Below are 23,808 nucleotides of genomic sequence, written 5' to 3'. Positions count from 1 at the left end.
AAAAAAAAAAAAAAACAATCTCCCTGGGTCAGTGGAGAGGTTAATATAGAGGGGTGCCTGACGTCCCAGTGGAGATCTGGCCCGGTTGGTTCCCCGCCAAGGAAGCCCTTCGCTTGCAGAACAAACCACAGCGCAGCCGCTGAGCCTGGCGCGGCTTTCGCAAAGGAGCCCAAGACCCCACCGTGTGCAAAATTCTTTCTGTGTCCTTGCTCCTGTTTGCTCCTCCCAGTAGGTAGGTATCCCCACATCTAGAAACAGAGGGGGAAACAGACCCAGAAGGTACAGTGGTGCCTTGCTCAAGGTCACACTGCAGGTCAGTGGCTGAATCTGGACCACTGAATGGGACCAGCTGGACCATTCATGCCTCTGGGAGCTCAGATACCTGGGTCTCCCATCACTGAGGGACCCTCCTTAAATGGGACTTCAGTCATCCTGGCAAAACGATAGGACTGAGCCCTGCCCATTTTTCCCTGAAGTAGAAGTGACCTACCACCTCCAAACACTGGCCCAGACACCATGGCCTTGCCTCAGTTTCCATCCACTTGAAGGTGCCAGGAGAGATGGGAGGTGTCTGTTGTGGGCGGGGGCGGGGGCTGGAGGGCCAGAAACCAGTTCTGAGACTGATTGGGAAGAACCCCAGCAAACCTTAGACTCAGAAGGGCCTGCCAAAAAGGTGTAGCCGGTGTGACTATTGCCCCAGCCTGAAGAGGAGGCTGATGGGGAAGCTGCACTCACTTGATGTTGAGGAGGAGGACTTTGTGTGGAGGAGGAGGACGGTGGAGGCCCCTCCCTCTCCTCCCATGTTCTCTTAGTACTTTCAGGTGCCTTAGACTGAGTGAGTGGGTGAGAAAGCTTGGTTCCTGAGAGGCAGCTCAGATGGGGCTCAGAGAGGGGAGTGGTCCATGACGGTGTGCCAGGCTCATGAGGAAGAGGGAGGAGGACTTGAAAGGAGTGAGGAGGAGGGTGTTCAGTGACAGGGCTCAGTGGAGGAGGCGGGGGGGGGGGCTCCGTGAGGGCAAGAAGAAGGGTTCAGTGAACATGATGGACTCAGTAAGCGGGGAGAGAACTAGTGGCCGAGCTGGTGCTGGAAGAGGCTCACAGAGGGAGAAGGGAGGATCAGCAAGGGGGATGGGGGCTCAAGGAGTCAGAGGGGCTCCATGGGGATAATGGAGGCTCAGGAGTTTCCAGATTGCCCCCCAGCAAGGAGGAATGCCCTGCTAAATGGTGTCCTTTCTTTGAATGGTCTCCTTTGTGTCATCAAACCTTGGGTCCTTCTCTGTGCAGAAGCCCCCCACCCCCATCACTGTGGGTCGATTGACAGGCATGTTGCCTACATCAGGCAGATCACTGCTCCTAACTTCTGGGGGACAAATCAAGGGGAACAAGACCAGAACTTGGCCCCCATCCCCATCATCAGCCAGATCCAGAGACCCAGCCAGACCTGAGTTCAAATCGCACACAGATTGTCCATTTGGGCAAATCGTTTCTCTGAATAGGAGATACTCAACCCATATTTAGTGAATGGATGAATGTTCTCTATATCCTCACAGCATCCTCAAGAGACAGGCGTCAGCAGCCTTTTCTTCCTGATAAGAAACCAACGCCCAGAGAAGTGAAGAGGTTTGTCCAAGGCCACACAGCAGATGAGTGGCCAAGAAAGAATTCAAACATGGATCTGACCCACTCCAAAGTCATCCTTCACCTCCCAGCTATTCTGATCTGTCCCCTGTTCCTATTCTCTATGGCACTTCCCACAAGTTATAGATACATATGTATTTTTTAGTTGTTCAATAGTCTCTCTCCCTAGATCAGTTTTGCTTATCATTAGAATCACCTCAAGTTAGAGTGCCTGACCCCATAAGACAGTCAATAAATGTTGGGGCGCCTGGGTGGCTCAGATGGTTAAGCGTCTGCCTTCGGCTCAGGTCATGATCCCAGGGTCCTGGGATCAAGCCCCACATCAGGCTCCTGGCTCAGCGGGGAGCCTGCTTCTCCCTCTCCCTCTGCCTCTCTCCCTCCTCATGTTCTCTCTCTCTCTGTATCTCTGTGTCTCAAATGAATAAATAAAAAATTAAAAAAAAAAGACAGTCAATAAATGTTCATTTTAATTGAAAAATAATGCAAGGGTAGAGCTTGTTGAGAATGTAGAAACCCTTTCCCCTTCCTTCCTTCCTTCCTTCCTTCCTTCCTTCCTTCCTTCCTTCCTTCCTTTCCTTTCCTTCTCTCATTCAACAAATCTGAGGGGCACCTGGGTGGCTCAGTCGGTTAAGCATCTGCCTTTTGGCTCAGGTCATGATCCCAGAGTCCTAGGATCATCAGCTTCAGGCTCTGTTTCTCCCTGTGCCCCTCCCCCTCCCTTGTGCCCCCCACCCCCAAGTAAATAAATAAAATCTTTTTTAAAAAAAATTTGATCATTGGGCGCCTGGGTGGCTCAGTCGTTAAACGTCTGCCTGTGGCTCAGGTCATGATCCCAGGGTCCTGGGATCAAGTCCCATGTCGGGTTCCCAGCTTGACGGGAAGCCTGCTTCTCCCTCTCCCCGTGCGTTTGTTCCTGCTCTTGCTATCTCTCTGTCAAATAAATAAATAAAATCTTTTTTTAAAAAAATGTAACACAGGGGCGCCTGGGTGGCTCAGATGGTTAAGCGTCTGCCTTCGGCTCAGGTCATGATCCTGGAGTCCCGGGATCGAGTCCCGCATCGGGCTCCCTGCTCGACGGGGAGTCTGCTTCTCCTCCCTCTGACCCTCCTCCCTCTCCTGCTCTCTGTCTCTCATTCTCTCTCTCTCAAATAAATAAATAAAATCTTTAAAAAAAAATGTAACACATACCATTTATTCTAAAAAAAATTTTTTTTTGGATCATTATCTCTTTGTCAGGCTGGCTGCTAGAGGTGCAGCAATGATCAGATGGGGCTCTGCCCTTAGGGAGCACACAGTCTAGTCAGGGGAACATAGCCAGGTTGATGGCATTTCAGTGAGATATCTACTGGGATGGGGGGAACACGGAGGCTTTGGGGACATAGAACAGACACTGAGCCCAGCTGGATGGGGAGGGTTCAGGAGAGTTCCCTGCAGGAGATGATATTTAAACTGAGACCTGAAGGATGAATCAAATGGAGTGATGCCCAGATGGGAGTTGGGGGGGGGGGCGGTGGGGACAAGAAGGGAGGAAGATTCAGGATGGGAAACTGTGTGCACAAGACCAGAGGTGAGAGACGTTTGGCACCTGCCAGCTTCCCTCCCGGCTTCCTTAACTGGCCTGCACTCTCACGCCTATAAGGACTCAACTAGCCTGGCAGACACAACATGTGGAATTAGGGAACGCATTTTTTTTTAATTTATTTAAGATTTTATTTATTTATTTTGACAGAGAGACGGAGAGAGAGGGAACACAAGCAGGGGGAGTGGGAGAAAGAGAAGCAGGCTTCCTGCTGAGCAGGGAGCCCGATGCGGGGCTCAATCCCAGGACCCCGGGATCATGACCTGAGCCAAAGGCAGAAGCTTAACGACTGACCCACCCAGGCGCCCCAGGAAACACATTTTTAAACTATAATGATTATTGGCTTTTCTGATCTTTATAAAAGTTATACATTCCTTTTGTAGAAAAGATGAGAAACAAAGAACATATTAACATATTTTAAAAGAATAAGGAAGGAGGGGAAAGGCATCTGGAATTAGAGAGACTTCAGTCTGAACTGAAGCTCAGACCATTCCTAGCTGTGCACCCTTGAGAAAGATACTTTCTCTCTGTGAACTTCAGGGTCTAGGGAATGGAATCGCCAATACCCACAGCACTGACAAGGACACAGATGCAAGGATTTGTTCAAGGTCTCACGAGCTGATCATATCCGTCTGTGTCTGAGTCAGAGACCAGAAAGAGAAGAGGCAGCCCAGGGAGGATCTGGTTCCAGAGTCCTATCCATTATATACCTGCTCCTCCCAGGACAGAAGCCAGCGGAGACAGACAGAGCCTGGCAGAGGCTATGGCCCAAAGCAGGATCCTCTTCCATCAGCTGAGAGGGGGGTGGGGCAGGTCAAGGCCCGAGGAGTTTGCTTCCATCCCAGCCTAGAAGATTCGAGGCTTCGCCAAGAGATCCAACCCCTCCTTTTCAGTCTCTTCCTGGCAACCTGGCCTGCTACCCTCTAGGATGTGATATCAGTTTAATAAGTTAGCAGATGCAGACAAAGATAGCAGCTCTGAAAATAACCCAACTAGGCCCCAGCCTCCATCTCCCCTTTCCTCAACAGACTCCCCTGCCCTCCCCACAAGGTTTCTGGTTGCCCCACACCTGTCAGTGCCCCTGCCTGCCAAGGAGCACGTGACACCTCCTTCTCCATCCCCTCCCTCCTCCTCACCTCCTCTTTCTTTCCATTCTCATGTTAAGAGCTTTCATATTAATTAGAGCTTAAAGGGATCTTGGGTTTAAGTCACGAGGCCTTGAGCAAGTCCCATCATTCTAAGCCTCTGTTCACACAATTATAAAATGAGGCCTCTGGATTCCTAGATGTAGCATGAAGAAAATGTTTGGAGGGTGGCAATTATTTGGACAGGGGACTGGACATCTTTCCCAGGAAGGCACAAGTTCAGTGTCAGTTCCATTTCAGTCAACAACACTGCAACCTACCCTGCCCCTCCCTCCCGAGAGCGCACAGATTTTCTTTGTTTTTCATTTCTCTTGTGATGAAAATTTTGCCCTGGTTTGTGTTCCTAGAATAAAAAGCTATGACTTGTGTTCACAATGGATGCAGCAGGTCTGATGTGGGAAACAAAGGCAGAAGAAAAATTATTAAATTTCCTTACTACCTACAGCCCATTGACAAGACCTTGGAACAGGCAGAGTGATCTTCCTCTAGGGACTGAGCCGCCTCGATCTTAATACTTTGCTAAGGATGATCTTAGCCCGACCCTCCAGGATCCTGTAAGTCTACTTTAACATATACAAATTCCTTTGGGGGGGCGCCTGGGTGGCTCAGTTGGCTAAGGGTTTGCCTTCAGCTCAGGTCATGATCCCAGGGTCCTGGGATGGAGCCCCACATCAGGCTCCCTGCTCACCAGAGAGTCTGCCCCTCCCTGGCTTGTGCTCTCTCTTACTCACTCTCTCTCTCAAATAAATAAATAAAATCTTAAAAAAAAATTCCTTTGGAAACTTCCTTTATCTCTAGCCCCCACCCAAGATATATGTTAGCAAACATTCCCCAAGCATATGACCCACCGATATATATCTGAAGAGTCTCATGACTGAGCTTTTACTAAACAGTAATAAATGACCTTTCCCAACAATAGCTAGCCCTCCCCACCCAGGATCCTGGAAACCTTGTTTCCAAAATACCTGGGAGGCTTACCCTATCCCTAACCCCCTCCCAACTTGAAGGCATATAATGGGCCACTCCTCATGACCCCTGTGCAGCTCCTTCTGCCGACGGGTCCTGTCCCTATGCTTTAATAAAACCACCTTTTGGTGCAAAAGATGTCTCAAGAATTCTTTCTTGGCCATCGGCTTCGAACCCGAAATGTCTTTCCTACATCAGATCCACATGCATTTGGTGCTCTATCACGTTTCCGACAAATAGAAATGTTATTTCCCTCTGGGAAGTTGGGAAGAACAATGCCTCTCCCTCCTTGAAGTTTTGCTCAAATCACTCCACCTTTATGGGTCTCAGTTTCCACATCTCTAAAGTGGCCAGGTGTCAAAGGGTAAGTAGAACAAAGTCAGACTCCATGATCTCTAGATTGAAAGGTCCAAAAGGGGTGAGATTGCATCTGTGCCAAAAAAACAGCCGAAAAGAATATTATGTGCAAAGGTCTTGAGACAGAAAGATCAGTGTGCTGGGTGCCTGGTAAACCAATAGGAGAATGGGGAGAGCTGAGGTCAGAGCAGCTGGCTGAGTCTGGAGGTCAGGGTGAGGATTAGGATTTTACTCTAAATGCAGGGGAAGCCTTTGAAAGGTTTAAGTGGGGATCAACATGATCTGATTTGTTTTTAAAAGATTGTGCTGTTTGCTGTGTTGAGAGTGACCTGCAAGGGAGCAAGAGGAGGATGAGGGAGACCAGTTATAATCCCGCTGAGAGGATGTGGCTAGGCCAGGGGTAACGGCAAGAGGTGGGAGGGGGGATGGATTTGAGTGCTATTTGGAGGTGAACTGAGAGGACTTGTGGATGGATTAGTGGGGGCGGGGGTGGGGTGAGGGCAGAGAATGCCCTCTGGGTTCCTGGACAGAGCTGCAGAATGGATTGTGGTGCCCTCGACTGAGATGGAAAAGACCAAGGGAGGGGCAGGTTTCATGGAAAAATCAAGGTCAAGAGGTGTTTTTCTTTTTTTTTTTCTCTAAATGTTAATTGCTTCATTACGAAAATAAGAACAGAAGGGGTCTATGGTAATAGCCCATTATATCTCCCCATTTTTTAGTCCAGCTAAGAAATACATTTTACAGGGGGTATACACTCAGTTTCAAAGGTGAAAGATTATTTGAAATAAGTGGCATTGACATAGCATTCAGAGAATATGGTTTGAGTTACTGTGCGCTGGAAAATGGAAATATAATTCATAAAATCATGTTCATTAATGTGGAAAGGCAAAACTCAAAAAAATACAGAGAGGAAAAATATATTTCTAGTAAAGGTCTACACACATAGGGGATAGATAAACTTTTGGAAAGAATTTTGGTTTGAACACATTTTGGAAACTATTTTCTGTTTTTCTCTCTACTCTCAATACTCTATCCACAGAATATTTCACTTCTAACACTTCTGGTCACCCAATGGGTGTGTGTGTTTTTTTTCCCACACCAACCAATTCTCCAACACCTGTTGGGTGTCCTGCAATTCAGTTTAATTCTGGCACTAGTTGGAGTCAGTGTAGACTGCACAGGACAAGGCTCCTTCCCACAAGACTGCTCTCCACTTCAGACTCCAGTCACAAGCACTAGGTCCACTCCTGTCTGACTTGGTAAATCAGAGTTTCCCAGGAGCCACTCCTTGGATTCAGTCATTTGCTAGAATAACTCACAGAACTGAGGGTAACATTTATCTTTACCAGTTTATTATATAATAAAGGATATGATAAAAGATACCAACGAACAGTCAGAAGAAGAGATACGTAGGGCGAGGTCCAGAAGGGCCCCAAGCACAGGAGCTTCTGTCTCCCAACCCAAATCTTCCCAAAACTTTAGGAATTTGTATGGAGCCTTCATCATGTAGGCATGATCAAATTTTTTAATTTTTTTTAAGATTTTATTTATTTATTTGACAGAGAGAGAGCACAAGCAGGGGGAGCAGCAGAGGGAGAGGGAGAAGCAGACTCCCCACTGAGCAGGGACCCCCCCCCAATGCAGGGCTCAATCCCAGGACCCCAAGATCATGACCTGAGCCCAAGGCAGACGCTTAACCGACTGAGCCACCCAGGTGCCCCAGATAAATTTTTTTTTAAGATTTTATTTATTTATTTGAGAGAGAGAGCACAAGCAAGGGGAGAGGCAAAGGGAGAAACAGACTCCCGGCTGAGCTGGGAGCCCAACATGGGGCTTGATCCCAGGATCTGGAGATCATGACTTGAGCCGAAGGCAGATGCTCAACTATCTGAGCCACGCAGGTGCCTCTGATCAATTTTTTAAAGATTTTATTTATTTATTTGGGAGGGGAGCATGTGCAGGGGGAGGGGCAGAGGGAGAGGGAGAGGGAGAAGCAAACTCCCCGCTGAGCATGGAGCCAGATGCAGGGTTCTGTTCCAGGGCCCTGAGATCATGACCTGAGCCAAAGTCAGACTTAACTAACTGAGCCACCCAGGCATCCCAGGGAATAATCAAATATTAACTCAATCCCCAGTTTCTCTCCCCTTCCCAGAGGATGGGCCTGAAAGTTTCAAGCTTCTCATCATGGCTTGGTCTTTCTGGCAACCAGCCCCCATTCTGAAGCTATCCAGAAGCCCACCAAGGGCCACCTCATTAGAGCAAAAAATGCTCCTGTGACCCAGGAAACGCCAAGGGCTGTAGGAGTTCTGTGTCGGGAACTGGGGTCAAAGACTGAATATTGGCGCAAGAGGATGCTCCTTATGCTTTTATCACTTGGGAAATGACAAGGATTTTAGAAGCCCTGTGCCAGGAACTGGGGGCAGAGGCCTACATATATTTTTTTTTCCTATTATTTCATAACACCCAAATTGGATATCCATGGTAAGTAGGCAGGTGTATAGATGCATCTGGAAGTCAGCACTGGAGAGTCAGGGCTGGAGACTTAAATTTGTCATCAACATACAGATGGCACTTGAAGACATGGGTCAGGATGAATGGCCTTGGGAGAAAGTGCTGATAGAGAAGAGAAGCAGAGGCCTGAGGCACCATATTTAGAAGTCAGGGTGATGGCGAGGAACCAGCAAAGGGGCCTGAGCAGGAGTGGTTGGTGATAAAAAGGGAAAATAAAAAAGTGACTGAATAAATTGAGAGTGAGGAAGCATCATGGCAAAGGCAGACCATTCTTCTGTGAAGTTTTGTTTTGCAAAGAAACAGAGAAGTGGGCTGGTAGCGGGCAAGAAACTGGGGTTGAACAGGAGTTCTTGTAAGATGGGAGCTACCAGGAGCACCTTGATAGGCTGATAGGATTGATCCCGTGGAGAAGGGAATCTGGCTGCCTGGCATGAACGCCCCATGGGTGATGCTTAAGAAAGCAAGAGAGGATGGCTTTCTGGCAAGCTCATTCCTGCCCAAAGGCTTTATTAAGCACTTACTCTGTGCTCTAAGTGCTAGAATATAGCAGTGATGAAGAGGGGTGTGGTGTCTGCTCTCTGAGCACTCTCGATCCAGAGGAAAAGAAGAAGGCCACAGGAAATCAATACAAATATCATTTCAGATTGGCTTACCTGCATGCTTTGAAGGAAGTAAACAGGGTGATGTGACAGGGAGTAACCAAGAGGATGTCCTTTAGATCAAGAAGTCAAGGATGATGGAGATGCCTTCCCATCATTCATTTATCCTACTTTTGACAACAGCGCCTTTATGTTTGAGGGCGCACCACCTCTCTGACAAACTCAGTGCATGTTCTTTGTGGGACTGACCCCAGCCCATCTCCAGAATGGACTTGTAATCCTGGCCTGGCCAACGAAGCTCAATCCTAGAATGTTTGCTAGAACTCCTGGGGAAGAGAGACTTTCTTTGCCCAGGAATTGTTGACCAAGTAGAATTTGGACCTGGGGCTGCAGGCGGTCATCTTGCCACCACAAAGGAAGTGCCTGCCTGGTGCCTGGGAGGAGAGCCCAGAAACAGAGAGACCTCATGAGTGGAAAAATCACATGAGCACCTGATTCTAGCTGTACCTGAAGGTGGTACTCCCCTTGGCCTTTTCAATTAAGTGTGGTTTTTTTTTTCTTAAGCTGTTTTGAGCTGGGTTTTCTGTCACTTATAATTGAACAAATCCTAGTTGATGAAGAAGTCCTGAAGGATGCAAAGGAGCCAGGTTTAGAAGTGCCAGAGAGAAATGAGCCAGGTTCGAGGAGCAGGAAGTGTAAGATTCTTTGCAGAAGAGAGTTTGGAGCATTTGGGGAACACAGAGGAGGCAAGTGAAATTGGCATATAATGAGCTTGGTGTGGAATGAAATGGGATAGAACCACAGGAAGAAAGTTCCATTTCTAGCAAAATGGCAGAAAGGGGAGCAGAGAAACACTTCCCCATATATAGTCTTTAAAAAACAATGCATAAATTTTTTTTAAAGATTTTATTCATTTGACAGAGAGAGACACAGCAAGAGGGAACACAAGCAGGGGGAGTGTGAGAGGGAGAAACAGGCTTCCTGCGGAGCAGGGAGTCTGATGCGGGGTTCCATCCCAGGACCTGGGATCATGACCTGAGCCCAAGGCAGACGCTTAACGACTGAGCCACCCAGGCGCCCCAGTGCATAAATTTTTAAAATTTCCTTTTGTAAAGCATCAATGAGCTCACCACAAAGTAAGGGAAATAAGAGAGGCCAGAAATGACAAGAAAGGACAATTCCTCAGGAATAAAAGCCTTATAGCTGGTGTTTGCCCTAAAAGCACACATTGAACCCCAAGACCTAGTCAAAATTTTTTACTTCAACACATGATAAGGCATTTTACAAAAGGATTCAGTATGTAGACGAGAGATTCGTAAGCTGTACTCACCCTAATTACAGGTGAGACATACTTCTATTTCCTATTCTAATCTGTGTTATTCTGTTTTTTTTAAGTGCTGGTTGGAGTGCCTGGCTGGCTCAGTCAGGGGAGCATGTGACTCTTGATCTCAGAGTTGCAAGTTTGAGCCCCACTGGGTGTAGAAATGACTTAAAAACAACATCTTGGGCGCCTGGGTGGCTCAGTTGGTTAAGCAACTGCCTTCGGCTCAGGTCATGATCCTGGAGTCCCGGAATTGAGTCCCACATCGGGCTCCCTGCTCAGGAGGGAGTCTGCTTCTCCCTCTGACCCTCCTCCCTCTCATGCTCTCTGTCTCTCTCTCTCGCAAATAAATAAAATCTTAAAAAAAAAAAAATTTTTAAAAAAGTGTTTAAAAAAAAAAAAACAACATCTTAAAAAAAAAAAGTGCTGGTTGAGCTCCATTAAATGATGTCATGCCAGGAGCTGCATGCAGAGCCTTCTACTGGGAAGGGGAGCCAAGTTGCAATCAAATTCCAAGCTGCAATCAGGAAGCATTCAGAAGAAAGGGACTCTTTGAGGCTCCAGCATTTGGTTGGATTTTTCTTTTGTAGGGAGTTAAATTTTGGCCCTGTGGAGTTCTAAATGCCTATCAGACAGATATTCAAGTGAAAATTTTGAGTGGGCCGTGAATTTGCCTGTCTGGAGCTCGAGAGAGAGGAGCAAGCTGCAGATGTGAATTCCAAATTCTTAGGACATAGGCAGTATTTAGTGGGACCATGGGATGAAGAAGGGAGAGAGGGAGAGAGCCCCAAGGACTGAGCCTGAGCACTCAGCTGGTAAGCAGCTGTTACTCCTTTTCCCCAGCCTGCTGCCAGAAACGGGGATGTGATGGGTGTCATCGAGGACCATAAGACAAGGGCCTCACTCTGGGGATAATAGAACAGTTGCGGGGGCGGAGGGGAGGTCTGTTACTTCCGGCTGAAACTAATTCTGAATTGATACAGGAACAAAACTGGGACATTCCTGGGAAGACTGATCAAGAAAGAAAAGGAAGGTGGCACAATTAAACAGTGTTGGGTTTGAAAAACAGACTAGGGAACTAACAGTAGCCGAAATTTAAAAGATAACAGGAAAATATTACAGACAATTTTATGACAACGAACTTAAAACAAAGGTAAAAATCAGCAAATGCCTGGAAAAATAAAAATTTATATCAAAAACAGTCAAGGACAGGGGCGCCTGGGAGGCTCAGTCAGTTGAGCATCCGGCTCTTGATTTTGGCTCAGGTCATGATCTCAGGCTCCTGGGATCGAGCCCCACATCAGGCTCCACGCTCAGTGGGAAGTCGGCTTGAGATTCTCTCTCTCCCTCTCCCTCTGACCCTCCTCTCCCTGCTCAGCTCATGTGTGGGCTCGCTCTCTCTCTTTCTCTAAAAATAAACAAATCTTTTCAAAAAGAAAACAGTCAAGGACAGTATGAGAAAGAAAAATTACAGAGCAATGTTACTTAAGATATGGATGTTAGGAGCGCCTGGGTGGCTCAGTTGTTAAGCGTCTGCCTTTGGCTCAGATCATGATCCCAGGGTCCTGGGATTGATCCCCGCATCTGGTTCCCTGCTCAGTGGGAAGCCTGCTTCTCCCTCTCCCACTCCCCCTGTTTGTGTTCCCTCTCTCGCTGTGTCTCTCTCTCTGTCAAATAAATAAATAAAATCTTAAAAAAAAAAAAAGAATATGGATGTTAATGCCCTCAACGAAATATCAGCAAGCTTAATCTAGCAATGTGTTCAAAAAATAATACACACATCATGACCAAGTTGAGCTTAGTCTAGGAAGGTTGATTCAACATTAGAAAATCTACTAGTGGAATTAATCATATTAGCATGCTAGTGGAGAAAAACCAAGTAAACATTTCCATTTATACAGAAAATGCATTTGATAATTCAATAATACTTATGTTAAAAATTCTTAGGAACCTAAGTATAAAGCGCTGTTAACCCATTCATTCAATCGTCTTTGATTTTAAAAGAAATTAGAACATTTTTATGGGCTTCTAGAAGTATTGTGGGTCTTAGGCGCTGTGCCCAATGGATAAATCAGCCCAAACAATTAACACCATTAAGGGAATGATGGACACGATTTTCAGGATGGTATTTTTCTCTGGAAGGATGAAAAAGGAGAAGCAACAGAAGAGGGCCATACGTGGGCTTCAAAGGTACTGACATGTCCAATTAAACTAGTGGTGGGTGCCTGGATGTTCCTTTTTATTTTTAAGATTTTATTTATTTATTTGTCAGAGAGCACAAATGGGGAGAGGTAGAGGCAGAGGGAGAAGCAGGCTCCCCACTGAACAGGAGCCCAATGCAGGACTCGATCCCATGACCCTGGGATCATGATCTGAGCCAAAGTCAGACACTTAACCAACTGAGCCACCCAGGCGTCCCCTGGATATTCCTTTTATCTTTACTCTTTAAACGGTAGATATACTTTTTTTTTTTTAATATCTTCCACTGTTTTCTACCAGCGTTATATTTTTTTTTTTAAGATTTTATTTATTTGGGCGCCTGGGTGGCTCAGTTGGTTAAGCGACTGCCTTCGGCTCAGGTCATGATCCTGGAGTCCCGGGATCGAGTCCCACATCAGGCTCCCTGCTCAGCGGGGGGTCTGCTTCCCCTTCTGCCCTCTTCCCTCTCGTGCTCTCTGTCTCTCATTCTCTCTCTCTGTCAAATAAATAAATAAAATCTTTAAAAAAAAAGATTTTATTTATTTATTTGACAGAGAGAGACACAGCGAGAGAGGGAACACAAGCAGGAGGAGCGGGAGAGGGAGAAACAGGCTTCCCGCTGAGCAGGGAGCCCGATGCGGGGCTCGATCCCAGGACCCTGGGATCATGACCTGAGCCGAAGGCAGACGCTTAACCGACTGAGCCACCCAGGCGCCTCATAAACGGTACATATACTTTTATATAGAGACATGTATAAATATATATACAGTTGACCCTTGAACAGTGTGGGGGTCAGGTGCTGTCAAAAATCCATGTATAACTTCTGACTCTCCAAAAACTTAACTACGAATAGCCTACTCTTCATTGGAAGCCTTACTGATAACATAAACAGTCAACTAAATTTTTTGTGTGTTATTTGTCTCATATACTGTATTCTCACAATAAAATAAGCTAGAAAAAAGAAAATATTCAGAAAATCATGAGAAAGAGAAAATACATTTACAGTGCCATGCTGTACTTATGGAAAAAGATCTGCATGTAAGTGGACCTGCACGGTTCAAACCTGCAATGCTCAAGGTCAACCGTATTATTTTGTATGTACGTATGGACACACACATATTCTTCTACATATTATTCACAATAAAATTTTTATTTTTTTTAAAGCTTCTTTTTTTTTTTTAAGATTTTATTTATTTGACAGAGAGCGACACAGCAAGAGAGGGAACACAAGCAGGGGGAGTGGGAGAGGGAGAAGCAGGCTTCCCACTGAGCAGGGAGCCCAATATGGGGCTCGATTCCAGGACCCCGGGATCATGACCTGAGCCGAAGGCAGACGCTTAATGACTGAGCCACTCAGGTGCACCCACAATAAAATTTTTACAATACAATGTGTAAGAACCAGGTTGTGTGGGGCCTTGTCGACCAGGGTGGGGCCCGGCCCACTGCAGGCACCCCCTAACTGTGTGTTGAATAATGTGAAGCCTGCTGGCTCTGGGTCAGGTCCCTCCTGCTCATTCAGGATAAGGCTCCAGCTCTGGCTATCTGCCACCCCCCATCACAACAGGGGTGGCTGGCGGAGGTTCTGGGGACCCTCCCCCAGGCGCTTCAGCTGGGTCTAAAGCCTCCAGGCCCTGGAGGGTTTGCTGGGCTGGCCCTGGCTTCTCAGCTGTAGGATGCAGAGGAACAGGGACTAAGCTAAGGGACAGATCCCCAGACTCAGGGGCCAGAGGGACAGACAATCGTCTAGGGCTTCTAGGGACCAGAGTGGGAGAGCCCTCCCCAACATTTTCTATGGGGCTGGAAGTAGCAGTTCAGGCTCCCCAGTCCCTGGGAACGCATGGATCTAGGCCCTGGGCTCAAGGGGACCAGTGGCATTCGAAGACTGGATCCCACACTGACTGGAGCCACCCAAGTGGCCCCCAGATCACCAAAGATTCCACGCCCCTGGCTGGCCGTGAATGGCACACAGTACCGGACCTAATGGGGTCATGCCAGCCAGGTGACCACACAGAAGGGCCTTGTCCATGCCTAGTTCTGTAACATCATAAATTTAGGGCTGTCATTGGTTGAGGGAGCCCAACAACAATGGAGACTGGATTTTCCACTGGCCAGATGAAATGAGGGCTCTGAGTAACTTTTGTTTTGTTTTGTTTTTTAAGTAGGCTCCACGGCCAACATGGGGCTTGTACACACAACCCTGAGATCAAGAACTGAGTTGAGATCGAGTGGGACACCCAACCTACTATGAGTGCTCTGAGTAAGTTTTTGTCTATTTTCAGGCACATGGGTGGCTCAGTCGGCTGAGGGTCTGACTCTTGATTTTGGTTCAGTTCAAGGTCTCGGGTAGTGAGATTGAGCTGGGCTCAGCGTGGAGTCTGCTTGTCCCTCTGTCTCCCCCTCTGCTCCTCCCCCTCTGCTCCTCCCCTGCTCACTCTCTTTATATGTCTAAAATAAGTTAAAAAATAAAATCTTTATATTTTCTTGCCTACCTGAATGCATGCACCCATATTCATACCCACAACACCTGCTTCTGCCTTTTTTCTCCCTTCTCTCTCTTCCAGACTCTCTATCTCCACCTCCTTCTCCAGGCCTTTCTCTGATTCTGCCTTCTCCTCCCCCGAGCCTCCCTCTCTCCCCCTCACCCCCCCACCACACACACACCTGCCCCCTGCACTCTGCTCCCAGTCTCTCTCTGGGGCTGGCTTCCAGCCACATTGCAGAACACTTTGGGTCCAAGGAAAAGAGGCTTTGGCTGTGAGTGCATCAGTGCCAGGACCTGCCCAACCCCTCCCTCCATCTTCTTCCACCCCTCCCCCCTCAGGTGTCTGAGGCCTGGACTTAGCAGCCACCTGCCCTGCTGCCTGCAGAAAAGCTGGGAGGAAGGAGCAACGTGGCTCCAGCTAGCGTCCGATGTGGGGTTGCTAGGGCCTAGCCAGCTCTTGGGTTATTGAGTTTCTGTACTGGTTGCTCCACTTGGCAGGGCCCTGGGGACTCTGGGCACCAGCCTAGAACAGTGGGACAAACTCCAGGTCACTCAGGCTGAGGCTGAGCTAGACCAGCCTCTAAGCTCCCAGCCTCCTTCCATCTCTGCACCTGAGCCCCCAGGGCTAAACCTGACAACCCCCACCCTCCCCCACTTGATAGGGAACCAGCTAGCCAGAGGTACCCCGTGCCCTCCCCTGGCCCTGGCCTCTGACCCCTAACTTCCACACAGTCCCCCGCCCCGTCCTTCATCCTTCAGACTATGTTCCCCCACCTCCACAGACGGGGGGCCCTGAGGGCTGGACTCCACAGGAGGGTCCTGAGGGCAAGAGTAGGGTTCTCTGCTCAGACTGGGGCTCCAAGTCTGGTTTGCCCATCTCCAGTCCATGTCACCACCTCCCTTCATGTCTCCTCACAGGGCTCTGCCTGCTTTAGGGGAGGTGGCGCAAATTGGGGACCCAGCGGGGAGGGGCAGCCCACCTCAGCTCCCACACCAGCCTCCACGGGTGTTCCTGCAAGCTCAGGAGAAAGCTGTCCTTCCCCCACCTTCCTATGATTTTGGCAAGAATTGAACAGAGTTGAAAAAAGCACAGGATGTGAGGAGCCAGATCTGGATGGAATGACTTCCTCACTCCGAACCTCAGTTTGCTCATCCATAAAATGGGAAGAATAGTATCAGCAAATGGTCTGCCCAGAGACCACTGGTGGGTCCACTTTCACCCCTTCACTGCCAGCCCTGGAAGGCAGTTGGCCCAGGCTGGGGCCCAGGCTGGACTCTACCTGCTCCAGCCCCCAAATCTTGTCTGACCAACTCTGTATTCTAGTACTACTCCACTGGGAACCACTCTGGAATCCCTCCCCTGGGACCCTGGACAAGCTTCCCCTGCAGCACTAAGCTGTCACCTCTCACACTGCTGGCACTTCTGGGAATGGTCTGTCTCCCCCACACACTGTGCATTCCCCAAGGTCACATGCCAAGTCTCATCCCTCTCTGTGTGCACAGTGCTCAGGCTGGGGCAAGGCCCAGAGAAGGTGCTCAGTGATGCCTGCTGAGTGACAGAATGGCCTGGAGACTTCTCACGTTCTCTCCCTTGATCACCACACCCTTCCTATCCCCACCCGGGCCTCGCCATACCTGCCCAGGACTTTGTGTCTCCACTGCCGCTGGTCTCCCGGGCCCACTGTCCTCCTCAGTGTCTCACTTGGGGCAGGACACTGCACCAGGACCTCTGGCAAACCCTGACTTTTCTCCTCTGCCCTTGAATTTCACCCAGTTCCTCAGGCCACAACCCCGGGGGAGTGCGCTAAACAGTCACATTGGTGGCTTTCATGAAGCAGGCCTCCAGGTATGGATGCCCCTGTGTGTGTACCCTCCCATGTTGACTCTGGGCTTGGCTTTATGGCTTTGCTTTGGCCAATGGGACATCAAGAAGCATGAAGCAGAGACTCAACAGGCACCTGCACATTGGGTCCTGTCCTCTCAGAAGCCAGCTACCCCCGGTAAGACGGTCAGCTAGACAACTGAATGATGAGAGGTCAGGTGAAGAGAGGTCCTGGGTGATTTGGCAATCCAGCCCCAGCTGCCCCCAGCTGAATGCAACCACAGGAACAACCCCAGGCGAAACCAGCAGATTTGGCCAGCTGGCCCCAGCCAAAGCACAGAATTTTCAGAAATAATATATCATTGTTGTTTTAAGCCACTACGTTTTGGGATGGTTTCTTTCCCAGCAATAGATAATTGAAGCAAGGTCCAATCCTGCATCTTCTCTTTCCTCCTCCTCCTCATCCAGTCCTATGATATCCACTCCCAGAATACATCATACATCTGAGCACTTCTCACCACATCTCCAGACGCCCCCTGGTCCAGGCTACCATCATCTCTCACCTGGACCATGGCCGCGGCCTCCTCATTGGGCTCCCTGCCTCCAGTCTTATGCCCCTCCAGTCACCCTCCGGCGACCAAGGTGAAGTTTTTGGGGTTTTGGTCAGATCACGTCACACCCCTGCTCAAGACCCTCCAGTCAGTTCCCCATCACTAAGACTAAAACACAGAGTCCTCCATGGCCTTCAATGCCCCGTGTAGTCCAACGCCAACCACGTGGCCATCCCCATCTCCAGTGGCTCTCCTCCTTGCTCACCGCACCCCAGCAACGCCAGCTTCCTTTCTGTTTTTTTTTTTTTTTTTAAAGATTTTATTTATTTATTTGACAGAGACACAGTGAGAGAGGGAACACAAGCAGGGGGAGTAGGAGAGGGAGAAGCAGGCTTCCCGAGGAGCAGGGAGCCCGATGCGGGGCTCGATCCCAGGACCCTGGGATCATGACCTGAGCCGAAGGCAGACGCTTAACGACTGAGCCACCCAGGCGCCCCTCCTTTCTGTTTTTTGAATATGCCAAGCATATCCCCACCTTGGGGCCTTTGCACCAGTCTGCCCAGCAGACTTCCTGTAGGTTTTTCTGTCTAGGTCTTTCTGTTCTCAACTTACATGTCCCCTCAGGAAGGCCACTTATAGAAGAGGAAACTGAGGCTTGGAGAAGTGAAGTCATGTCCCATGTTCACACAGTTAGGAAGAGGCCGGGCTGATATTCCATCCTGGGTCTGTGGGACCCCCCCCACTGTAGGGCTCTTTCTGCCACATCAGCAGTTTGGGAGGATGACAGTGGTGGTCATGGGTGCCTGAGAAAGGAGAGGGGTCAGAGGGGCCTCCTCCTTCACTTACTCCTTCTACAAACACTCCTGGCCATAGCCTTTGGACCCTGCCCTGGGCTGGGTGCTGGGAACTCAGAAATGAATCAGACCAGACTTTGCCCTCTGGGAGCTCCCATCGGGGACAGGGAGAACAGCAGAAGAGGTCAAGGGCAACAGAGGGGCTCAGGCAGCCTGTGGGGTTAGCTCAGGAAGGCAGCCTTCAAGCTGGGAGCTCTCCAGGAAGGCTTAACAGAGGATGTGAGGTTGGCTGGAGGGGAGGGCCAGAAAGTAGGGCTGGTGTTCAGTGGCCAGAGCTGACTGGTGTTCCCTGTGAGACACCAGAGCCTCAGGGTTGGTCCTGGGTGGCCATGCCCCACCGCGCGCGCACTTGTGTGTGTGTGTGTGTATGTGTGAGGAGAGTGAGGGAGCAGTACCAGGGCTGAGGTGGAGGATAAACAATAAAAGGGTGGAATGAATAAACGGATTTTACTGATGTGGAAACTCAAGTCCAGAGAGGCTGAGCCGCTTGCCCCAGCTCACAAAGGCACTAGCTGATAAAGGCAGGGCTGGAACCCAGGCCTCTCTTGCCACCACACAGAGCACAGTGTGGGAGAAGAGGCCCACCCGCTCCAGGGCCTGCTGCTTATTCACTATACGATCCCAGCTAAGGTCACTCCCCTCACGGGCCTCATTTCCAGGGAAATGGATGAAGGTACTTTGAACACAAGGACTCTGCAGAAAATACTTCTACTGCAACCAAATTCAGGACCAAAGAAACAGCCTTTGCCTCAACCTGGTACAGGATGGCTCCTCAGCCTGCAGCTCCTTCCGGGCCCAGCAACGGCTGCTCTTCTAGCAGAAGCCAGGGAGCCCCAAGAATCCCCAGTGTCAAGCGGACCCGGGATTTCCCACCCAACAGTCTAACCTAGAGTTCCAGAAGCCACCGCAGCCCAGCTCCTTAGAATCCCAGGGCTCCAGGTGCACCTCTATGTACATCATCCTCCCAGCCCAGACCTCAGCTCACTGGCCCTCACTCCCCAGCGTAACTTCCAGACTTCCCAGGTTCTCCTCAGCCTCCAGGACACACCACCCTTTGGCCAATGAAGGAAAGGGGAGAGGCAACTCACTGGCCCCTTGTCCGACCCATACAGCACATCTGACTAATCAGAGGAGCCAAGACGGCCTCAACTGCCATATTCCAATTCTACTCATCCTCCACCATTCTGTCTCCTTCCCACCCCGAGGGGTTCCCTTTCGCTGGTTCCATTCCATTTATTCCACTCGGAATTTCAGGAAATCCTACCTGAGCAATAGGGACCTGGTGAGCAGAACTGGAGCTGATTACAGCAGGGGATTCTTGCGGGAGATCCCCCCCGCTCTCCTGGGGCCTAGAACAACCTCCAGGACCCAGTTTCTGGGGGACCCAGAGGAGCCTCTGCAACAGCTCAGGATCTCTGTGCAGAATCAACTCTGGGCTCTACCACTTACTGGTTGTGTGACCTTAAATCTCTGAGCCTCTGTTCTCTTAGCCATACAGTGGGGATTTGGGACCTATTCACTGAGTGATGGTGAGAATTATATGGAATAAAGCACAGAATACACCTAACACCTAACAGGTGCTCATGGGCAGCAGCAATAATTTGTTTTCCTGCTTATTCTCAGAGGCGGTGGCCCTTCTAACCCTAACCCTCAGAGAGTCCTGGCCCTGGCACGGCTGGGGAGGCAGAGAAGGAAGAAGGGGTTAAAATGATATAGCTATCATCTACTTAGCACTTACTATATGCTAGCCTCTTTTGTAATCACCACGTGAAACTATTGCTACTTTCACTTTATAGATAAGGTATCTGAGGCACATAGAAGTTCAGTAACTTGGCCAAAGTCACACAGCCAGCAAGTGGCAGAACAGGGGCACAAATTCAGGCCCTCTGGCTGCAGAATTCGCACTCTGAACCACCATACTATCCTGCCTCACAGGAAACCCATTTTCAGATGAGACATGCTGAGGTTCCAAGAACTTAAATGCATAGAGCAGCTAAACCGGTGCTCTGAAGTTCTGGCAATTTCCACTGTTGCATGCTGCCCCCTAGTGCCCCCTATGGGAGACACACACCAGAGGATGGCAGCAGACACCCCTGCAGCCTGATCCACAATCCCCTGACCCCACTGCTCCTGCCCATGACCAAAGCTGCACATCTTATAGTTTCTAAATATGAATGCCATCTACATATACAATTGTGATATTTTTTGACTATCTCACAAATCTTCAAATTCAACAAATCTAACTCCAAGTTTATACTTTTGCACCCCAGACTTGCCCTCCTCAGTCTTCTAGAGGCAGCCAGCCGGTGGCACAAGCCAGAACCCCAGCTGTTTTGACATCTCCTTCTTCCCCCCCAGTCTGTTACCAGCCAAAGAGCCTGAATGGTGGCTGAGGAAGGAGATCAGAAAAGCAGACATCAAACAGAATAAAGCAACAGATGATGGCCCCTGGTCATGGCCAAGAGGGAAAACTGAGCTCAGTGGGCTCTGGTTAGAAAGGCACGCCTTGGGACGCCTGGGTGGCTCAGTCGTTAAGCGTCTGCCTTCAGCTCAGGTCATGATCCCAGGGTCCTGGGATTGAGCCCCGCATCGGGCTCCCTGCTCTGCGGGAAGCCTGCTTCTCCCTCTCCCACTCCCCCTGCTTGTGTTCCCTCTCTCGCTGTGTCTCTCTCTGTCAAATAAATAAATAAAAATCTTTAAAAAAAAAAGAAAGAAAGAAAGGCACACCGTTCTGCTTAGAAAGAAGTCCAAACACAGCCCTGAGGGCTGGGAGGAGGTCATAGTGAGGAGCACGACACTGGGAACCAGAGGACTGGGTACTGCTCTGTCACAGTATGGCCTTGGGACCTTAATGAGCCTCAGTTTCCCCATCTGTAAAATGAATATGACAATGCCTACCTCGGGCTCTGTAAGGATCAAATTTAAGTGTTTGCTTTGTAAACTGTAAAGGAAAGTACACAGGAGAGGTTGGTTGTTATCTGGAAAATTCACTCCAGTAGACTTCTTTCCTTTGTTATACTGAATGTTGGACCCATAAGGTATGTTGTTTTGTTTTCAAAGAGGGTCATTGGGATGCCTGGGTGGCTCAGCCAGTTAAGCATCTGACTCTTCAGCCCAGGTCATGATCTCAGGGTCCTGGGATAGAGCCCCACATTGGGCTCCTTGCTCAGCGGGGAGTCTGCTTGAGATTCTCTCTCCCTCTCCCTCTGCCCCTTCCCCAACTTGCTTGTGCATTCTCTCTCTCTCTCTCTCTCTCAAATAAATAAATAAATCTTTAAAAAAAAAAGGGCCATCAATTTTTTTTTTATTATGGTAAAAGAAAATATATAGGGGTGCCTGGGTGGCTCAGATGGTTAAGTGTCTGCCTTCAGCTCAGGTCATGATCTCAGGGTCGTGGGATGGAGCCCCGAGTCGGGCTTCCTGCTCAGTGGGGAGTTTGCGAGTTTGCTTCTCCCCTCTGCTCGTGCTCTCTCTCTCTCAAATGAATAAGTAAAATCTTAAACAAAAGAGAAAGAAAGAAAGAAAATATACAAAAACACAAAATTTGCCATTTTAACCACTTTTAAGTGTACAATGTGGCATTAGTTGCATTCACACTGTTGTGCAACCATTACCATGATCTATTTCCAAAATTTTTCATCATCCCAAATAGAAACTCTGTACCCATTAAGCAATAACTTCCCATTTACCCCCTCCCTCCAGCCCCTGGTAACCTCTAATCTCTGTATTTATAAATGAGTTTGGGGCGCCTGGGTGGGTCAGTTGGTTAAGCGACCGCCTTCGGCTCAGGTCAGGATCCTGGAGTCCCTGGATCGAGTCCCGCATCGGGCTCCCTGCTCGGCGGAGAGTCTGCTTCTCCCTCTGACCCTCCTCCCTCTCATGCTCTCTGTGTCTCATTCTCTCTCTCTCAAATAAATAAATAAAAATAAATAAATAAATAAAAAATAAATGAGTTTGTTCTAAATATTTAATATAAGTGGAATCACAGTATTTGTCCTTCTGTGTCTGGCTTATTTCACTTAGCATAATGTCTTCAAGATTCATCTGTGCTGGGGCGCCTGGCTGGCTCAGTCAGTGGAGCATGCAACTCTTGATCTCAGAGTTGTAGGTTTGATTGAGCCTCATGTTGGGTATAGAGATGACTTAAAAATAAAACCTTAAAAAATATTCATCTACCCTGTAGCATGTATCAGAATTTCATTCTTTTTTTTTTTTAAGATTTTATTTTTAAGTAAATCATGATTGTGGTGGTAGTCATGCAATTGCATGAACATTTAAAGACTCAAGGGGTGAGCCTGGGTGGCTCAGTTGGTTAAGGGTCTGCCTCTGGCTCAGGTTGTGATCCCAGGGTCCTGGAATCAAGTCCCGCTTCGGGCTCCTTGCAGTGGGGAGTCTGCTTCTCCCTTTCCCTCTGCTGCTCCCCCTTCTTGTGCTCTCTCTCTGACAAATAAAGAAATAAAATCTTTAAAAAAAATTAAAGACCCACAGAACTACACTAAAAAGGTGAATTATAAGGTAAAATATACCTTAACCTTTAAATAAAGAATGAATACATGAATGGGGGAAAAACTAAGACTCTAGACTCTCACATTTTTGCTACCTTGAGAACTTTGCAAGTGACAACAGCCTTCATTATTTAGAGCATAAATTTCTATTTTTTCTTTCATTCATTCGTGATAAAATGAAGGTACTTGAACTTATCATCCAACCCAAGAACTACAACATCACTAAAAGTTAAATCTATTTACTGTTCCCCCCACACCCCCAGGTAATCACTGTTCTGAATTTTGTGTTCTTCATTCTTTTGTTTGTTTGTTTTTTTAGTAGTTTTTTTTTTTTGGCATACATAAATTAGGCTGGGCCTTATGAATTTGCCATTTTTATAGGTCAAAACAGGTCACAACCCAGCAACTTCATATAGTTCAAGCCAATATTATGCCTAAACATAGTAGTTGTGGTTTTATTTGAATTTTACAGAACGAATACCATTCCATCTATACTCTTCTGGGACTTGCATTTTTTTCTTAATTAATTTTTTTTTTTTAGTAATCTCTACCCCCAACATGGGGCTGGAACTCAACACTGAGATCAAGAGTCACATGCTCTTCCAACTGAGTCAGCCCTGAGGGACTTAACATCTTAACATTTTTTTAAGATTTTATTTATTTATTTGACAGAGAGACAGCCAGAGAGGGAACACAAGCAGGGGGAGTGGGAGAGGGAGAAGCAGGCTTCCCGCTGAGCAGGGAGCCCGATGCGGGGTTCGATTCCAGGACCCCGGGGATCATAACCTGAACCAAAGGCAGATGCTTAACGACTGAGCCACCCAGGCGCCCCAGCACTTAACATTTTCCACTCAATATTATGTCACCATGATTCAGCCGCATTGCTGTTTTTCATTCATTTTCTTTTTTTTTTTTTTTAAGATTTTATTTAGGGACGCCTGGGTGGCTCAGCCGTTAAGCGTCTGCCGTCGGCTCATCTTTTTTTTAAAGATTGTATTTATTCATTTGACAGAGAGAGAGAGAGAGAGAGAGAGCACAAGAGGGGGGAGGGTCAGAGGGAGAAGCAGACTCCCTGCTGAGCAGGGAGCCAGATGCGGGACTCGATCCTGGGACTCCGGGATCATGATCTGAGCCGAAGGCAGTAGCTTAACCAACTGAGCCACCCAGGTGCCCTTCATTCATTTTCTACTGTTGTATAATTATTCCACATTTCTTTATTTCCTGTCAATGGCATTTGAGTGTTTTTTGTTTGAGGATACCATGAACAATGTTTCTACTA

General features: G+C 48.3%; 1 long non-coding RNA gene across 1 annotated transcript in view; it reads left to right on the top strand.

Moving 5' to 3' along the window:
• LOC145721212 (uncharacterized) overlaps positions 1-23,808 on the top strand; it is a 229,064-nt gene that overhangs the window by 143,015 nt on the left and 62,241 nt on the right. The gene's annotated exons all lie outside the window — the stretch shown is intronic.

The sequence above is a fragment of the Leptonychotes weddellii genome, chromosome 4 (assembly GCF_054177405.1).
Source record: "Leptonychotes weddellii isolate Sample4059 chromosome 4, ASM5417740v2, whole genome shotgun sequence".
Taxonomy (NCBI): domain Eukaryota; kingdom Metazoa; phylum Chordata; class Mammalia; order Carnivora; family Phocidae; genus Leptonychotes; species Leptonychotes weddellii.
This window is presented reverse-complemented; position numbering and strand designations above follow the sequence as displayed.